This window comes from Rousettus aegyptiacus, unplaced genomic scaffold (genome assembly GCF_014176215.1).
Source record: "Rousettus aegyptiacus isolate mRouAeg1 unplaced genomic scaffold, mRouAeg1.p scaffold_m13_p_3, whole genome shotgun sequence".
Taxonomy (NCBI): Eukaryota; Metazoa; Chordata; class Mammalia; order Chiroptera; family Pteropodidae; genus Rousettus; species Rousettus aegyptiacus.
Window position 1 is genome coordinate 21,904,692 of NW_023416306.1, and position 6,592 is coordinate 21,911,283.

A 6,592-nucleotide genomic window follows, 5' to 3' on the forward strand; every position below is an offset into this window, starting at 1 on the left:
TATTTTCGACAGTCAACTCATTTGGAGGAGTGCCACACTGAGGTTCGACTGTTTATAGCGTTAACTGTGTTTCTGCCAGAAGTCCACATCCAGCACTACCTTCTCCAGACTGCCTCCTGGATTAAGATTTATGCTTTAGTTTGGAAGAAGCTTAGAAAATGTGGAAACTTCCAAACATCATTCTTCCTTATAAAACTGCTTTCACTTGTCCAAGAGGAATCAGACAGGAAAACCCTTCTGAAGGTGCTGACCCACCTCCCGCTCACAGCTAAATGCTGCTTCTGTTGATAAAAAGTCATTTTAAGGATGACTTCATGTGTATTGGGGAATGGTCATTGGTCTGAGAGAGAACTGGGCTCCTAGGAGATATATGGAGGGTACATCTTTGGATGAGTTCAGAACACTGGAAAATCACCAGTAATTGTTTTAGACTGGATTTCACTCTCTTGGACATTCATCAGTATTACAAAATGGCATCTCTGAAAGAAGCCAATTTAAATCTGTACCATGTTGCAAAATAAATCCTCAGAGACCAATTGTGGGCACTTTTGTAAGTTGCAATTGACCCAGACAAACTTCCAAAGAAGGGCATTTGAGAAGGACTCCCAAGTCCTAGGTGACAGAACTATAGAGCAGAAGAGGACAATAAAAAGCGCAGCTACAAACCCAAGAGCTAAAACTTGACTGAAAGTCACATATCATAGCTCACATATATTTCTCCAAAACTGGCCTCTGGAGTGTATCACTTCTATAAATGAAACCATGCTCAGCCTTGGGTTCCCTAACATGTTAACTCCGACTAACAAAAATCAATACTCCTGCCCTACTAGTGTATGATTACAGTTTGTGGAGCTGGTGTTTCACAAACCACTACAACCATCATGTGTGCTGGGGCAGCAGAAAGGGCACTGGGTTGGGAGTCAGCTGACCTGAGTTCTAGACCTGGCTTTGTTACAACTGAACTTTCTGACCTCGGGCAAGTCACTTCAAGTCTCGGTGCCAGTTTCCTCTTCAGTAAAATACAGTGGGGTGGGGGGCGAGATTTGAAGTTGATCTCTCTAAGGCACAAAACAACCAGCCTCTCAATTGAAGTTCTGACTGGCAAAGATCCAGTAATACGCATCATTTATGGTATACCTCTTAATCAACTTTTTACATGATTTTTATGGTAATTTCTACTTGGGAAAAACATTTTTGTCCATCCCCCCAAAAACCTCAGCTTCATCTCGGGGCTCCCTGAGTTCTTTCATATTATAATAAATGACTCTCTTCTTTTCTTTTCTTATTATTTTAAGCAACCTTCCCCAAACTAAGACTTGTGCTATTAAAAGAGCTTAGAACTTCCCATTTCCTTGCTAGGGCTAAAATTAAACTGTCCATTCCTTAGGGCCCAACATAACATCTGCCAGATGTCTTGGCATATCACACGAGAAGAGGAATTTTCTTCTAGCATTATCTCCTCTCCTCTCCATTTTCTCATAATCAATTACTAGGTCATAGCTAATGTTTCTCTCAAAGCCACCAACTTCATAAGTATGTGAACCTCATCAAGGATACTTGCTTTCACACACACACACACACACACACACTCTCTCACTCACATATTGACAGAAGCTGACTTCTTTTTTCCAGTTCACTAGCTTTTAGTGATAGACTCTGGAAATATTTCCTCCACCTCTTTTGAATTTCCTTGGTTTCCATGCACTAATCACCCAATTATATACTCATGGCAGATTCTTTGCAATCTGAGTTCATTATTTATATATTTCCTAATTTGTGAGTGTGGCATTGTGAAATAACACCTCTGGTCTCCACTCAACTTGAAACGTTCAGCTTCGTCAATGCTGTCCCATGAGGCAGTGAACTATAAGTCTGACAAAAGCACACACCACAAAGAAGATAAGTAAGGTTACCTAACCAAAAAAAAAAAAAAAAAATTAACACCAGGAAAGAATTCAAGATAGGTTAGACCCTATGAAATTCCATCATATAGAAAAAGGAACTCTTCCCCAAGTGAACTTTATCATTCCTTTCTTTCAGGAAAACTCATCCCAAGTACTCTAAAGTCCATTAATAGAGTTAGATTTATTTTCCCCTATGCCTTCCAGAAGACTCATTAGAAGATTTTATATACACACACACATATATTTTTTATTTATTTATTTTGCGTCTAAAAGTTGTCTTTAACTCCAAAGAGTGGGGGGGAAAACAAGTCCTCAGGGATTATGATCAATGAGTTAGACAGACATAAATCTAATATGAGGGCTACTAAGGACTGAGAAATTCCAACAATAATCTTTTTTTTTTTTATAACAGTGTGCATCATAGCTCACATATATTTCTCCAGAATGATTTCTGCGACATATTAGAACTATGCAAAAATTTGCATAATGAACTTCATCAACTTGATGTCTCAAAAACAAAAGGATCTCTGGGCTTTGACATCAAATGAGAATGTTCAATTCGACACTCTTTTTATTTCTCTCATAGTGGTTTATCCAAGGTACTTGTCCCACTTTGAATGTGTATATCTAGGAAAATACAAGAAACCATGTCTTTCATATTATGGCACTTCTCATGTTGATGAAGGGCATCAGAGATGGGATGGATCTTTTAGGTAACCAGTTAGAACATATTCTCAAACTCCAAAAAACCTCTCAGACACCTATTTTTTTCCTCTAGAAAGCTCAACTCTAAGACTATCCATAAAGACACTAAGGTATTTGGATGCAAAATTGAAAAAAAAACTGTGTTGAGTCGACTGCTGGACTGGCAACCAGTTTGTCAAGATTTTTTTTTCTCCACTGAAATAAGTAATTAAGCAGTTGTCCTGATATCCACAACAAAAAAAGATATCATGGAAGTTTGCTTCAAGATCAAAGTCTAATGTATTTATGTTTACAAAAACATATATGGTAAACTAGATGCAAAATTACTTAGTAATTACTTTCCCAGATACTCCTTATTCCCTTGCACTTGAACTTCCCAGTCTAAACATGTAGCAGTCATACGTGCCTTAGCAAATTTAAATATAACATTGATGACATTCCATCTAAGAGGAATCGTAACAGTATCAAAAAAAAATAACATTCAGAAATGAATAAGTAAAGGTATGATTCCAAGTGAGATTTTAAAGTGCTCTTGGAGAGTCCTAGGTTTTGAATAAGAAACAGAGATCTGAAGAGAAGTATTTTTATACGAGCATACACATCAACTGAAAATCTTGAAAACCATACATCTCTGTCTGCAAAAGCAGGGTTTTACTTCATTGACCATGGACAATTATCAGTTAAAGAACCATGTGTTCCCCCCTCTCCTTTCATTCCCCTCAGAAGAACAATAACCCTCAATTAATGACACAACAGTTTGGTTTGAAAAATGTGATGTTGTCATATACAGCATTGTGCATTTACTGAATGACACTGCTACCAGCTACTCAACAGAATATAATTACATCTGGAATCTAAAACCACTTCAATATGCACAAAAATACTGTAGACATTAGGAACTTTACATAGACACACACAAAAATCTGACACATGAGAAAGCAAAGCTAGAATAAAGCTGGTACAAGTCGCTCACCAATGTGTTCCTTATTTCTGTTGAAGCTGGCACCTTTCTAAATTTCTCCTTGGTTGAAAACAAGGTCTAATCAGCCTCCTTACAATATATTAATTGGTTCTGCATCTCCTTCAAGTTTTCATTCCACTGTGGAGCCTTCCTCACCTGTCTTCAATAGTCCATCTAAAATTCTTCCAACATCTTTCCTCATCCTCAAGATGGCTACCTCACCTAATGGAAAAGCAACATCTTCATGGTTGGCTTTTATAAAATCCTTAAGCATTTCAGGATTTAGTTCTTTACTTGGATCAATTATATACATCCTCTAGAACTAATCTGTGAAGAACTCCAATCAATGTGTGTGGACGGGGGTGGGACTGGGTCCTTTCTTCAAATCATCCTCACAAAATGTCTTCCTATAAGACTAATAAATTCCTCTCAATTAAAAAGGTAAAGATACCTGGACATAAGATTTTCTCAACTGACATAATATTTTAAAAATTTGTTTCCATAGTGACATTATTAAGACATCTGATATTTCTGAAGACTTACAGTACTTGAGAACACAGGAAAAACAGCAGGATGGAAGGGAAGAGGGAAAACAAAGGAACTAAAAGAAGGCCTAACACACAAATGGAACAGCCTGAAGAGAAATGTAGACCCTGGAGAAACTGGTGTCAGTTAGAGTTCCTGTGAGATCTTGTAGCATTTGCTTGTTGAGTTTGTTTTTTTTTTCTTCCCAGAGATCAACCCAAACCAGACAAAAAAAGTCTTGCAATGCATCAAAACATGATGATAGCCAAGCCTCAGAACTCCAAAATCTCAGCTTAGGGCCACCACTATCTTTACAATGAGGAAACAACATTTCCTGGTGACTTTCAGGAGACCTGGAGCAGCTTAAAAGTTGTGTGAAGACCTCGGTGGAAAATGTTTAAGGTTTGGCCTTGCCTTTCTTGAAGGAGGTCAAAACCCTTCAAGTCCACTCAAAAAGAAAAAAAAAATTCCAGAAGTTTACTTTAAAATGGAAACATCTCAATAACTTGTGAAAACACTCCTTTGGTGGGAGAAAAATCTGAGCAGCCCTTAAAAGCCCCTCATTTCCTTGCATAATGAATAGACAGTGAGGAACCACCACAAGATTTCCCCCAGGAAAGGGAGAAGGAGTAGGCAGGCAAGCCTCCTCCTCCAGCCATCACCAACAGAGCTTCAAAATGGAGACATCCATAATTTTATAAACACTTCTCATCTCAGCTTTGTCTCCTGGAAACCCGCTCTCCTCCATTTTCTGGTGGAGTTACATGACACGGCTTACCTGACTCAGTTCCCAGCTCTCAACCAAACTAGTCACTTCCTCCAAAACCTGCAAGCCACCTCCAGAAACAAAACCAAAGCAAACCAAACAGCCAACACAGACACTCAGACATAGCCCCCGGGAGCCCTGGGAGAAAGCCCCAACTGGTTGGTCTTTTCCCATCCCAGACGCGTGCTTAAAAATGAAACTTTTTTTTTTTTTCTTAGTAGGGGAGGAATATAAAAGGAACTCCAGGCAACCTTCCTCCCTCGCTGTAGATTAGAAGCTACAATGAAAAGAAAATGAGGGTTCCTTCAGGAATGGTGAAAAGCCTGGAGAATGAACGTGAGAAGGAGCTTTGTGTTTTGGAGTCTGGACTGGAACCAAAGCAGACAGCTTGCAAATGGAGGACAGGGAGATAAAGAAAGGGAAAGAGAGGGGCTGCTCCAGTGAGGGGCGGCAGCGGCTTCCCCTCGTGCCTGGAAGGAGGGCAGACCCCTGGGAACTGCACCAGGAGTGAGGCGACCCCCAGGCCCCTGGCTTCTTTTCTCCCTTCCTCAGAGGAGAGCCAAGAGTGTGTAATGGCTTCTCTTCTCCAGAAACCGTTGTCCTCCTCCACCAGACGCTTCTGAACCCTCAGCCTGGAGACAGCTCCTCAGCTGCTCCCGAACCTGCGCCCCCCACCCGGCCCGTGCCCCCAGCTCCTCGCCTCTGTCCTCACCAGCAGCACCACCACCAGCAACAGCAGCAGCCACCCCCCGACACATCCCGACCCGCATCCCAACTTCGGAGAAGAGAGACAGAGAGAGAGAGAGAGAGAGAGAGACAGAGAGAGAGAGAGAGAGAGAGAGAGAGAGAGAGAGAGAGAGAAGAGAGAGAGAAGAGGGAGCCAAATACCTGAGGAAGAGAGGGGTGCCAATCCGCACGGCTTTGCCATCGGGCTGGGGACAGGCAGACAGAGAGGGGGAAAGGAAGGAGAGGGACAGAGAAAGAAAGAGGTCAACCGGCTCAGGTCGGGGCGACTCGGAGCGCTCCCTCCTCTGCCCCTCGCTCGCTCGCTCCCTCTGGCTCTCAGCTCAGGTCTCCTCGCCTTCCGCCCTCCGCCCCCCTCTCGGTCCCTACTCCTGTCCCCGCGCTCAGAGCATCCGTCCTAAGCCTCCAGGTCTCTTCTCACTCATCTTTCATTTTCTCTTCTCTCCATAGAACTACACGAAATTAATTAAGCCCCAGCGCTCCGCTCCCCCCAGCAGAAGGAGCAGCCAGCAGGAAAAGCACAGCCACCTCGCAGCCACCAGCACCAGCTTCTCCTCCTCTTCCTCCCTCGCTTCTCCTCCTCCTCTTCCTCCTCCCCCTCCCTCTCTCCCTCCTCCCCCCCCTCCCCTCCGCTGCTCTCTCGCTTCTTCTCCTCTTCCAACAGCCAGTCCATGCGGGGGACTTCCTCTGCTCCCGCTCCACCAGCCCTCCTCGGCCGAATGAATGAGCGCGTTTGTGCCTCCACCGCCCCGCGCTCTCCTCCCCGGAGCACTCGGACCACCCCGAGGTGGCCGTTAATTGCAGTAACTTACAGAAGAAGCGTCCCGGCGCCGGGAGGTGTTTCGGGTTCTCCAGCCCCACCGCCTCCTTATCCTCTTTCTCTTTCTCCTCTTCCTGCTCGGGTTATTGTTGTGGAAGTTGTTTGGGAGTCTCATGTGCTTCTGCCGGGTCTCAGCAATGGAGGAACGCCATCTTCCCTGCCTTCCT

At 43.3% G+C, this 6,592-nt stretch overlaps 1 protein-coding gene across 12 annotated transcripts in view; it reads right to left on the reverse strand.

Annotated features, from left to right (window-relative positions):
• Nucleotides 1–6,592, reverse strand: part of ZNF462 (zinc finger protein 462) — a 132,471-nt gene that overhangs the window by 122,875 nt on the left and 3,004 nt on the right. For 10 of the 12 annotated variants that reach the window (XR_001595045.2, XR_004950095.1, XR_004950096.1 and 7 more), the window contains exon 1: nt 6,418–6,592. The exons of 1 other annotated variant lie outside the window; for it this stretch is intronic. The gene's annotated coding sequence lies outside the window, so the exon portion shown is untranslated. Of the gene's footprint in view, nt 1–5,749; nt 6,176–6,417 lie in introns of those variants that run through there. One more of the 12 variants, XM_016129991.2, reaches the window with a different exon arrangement.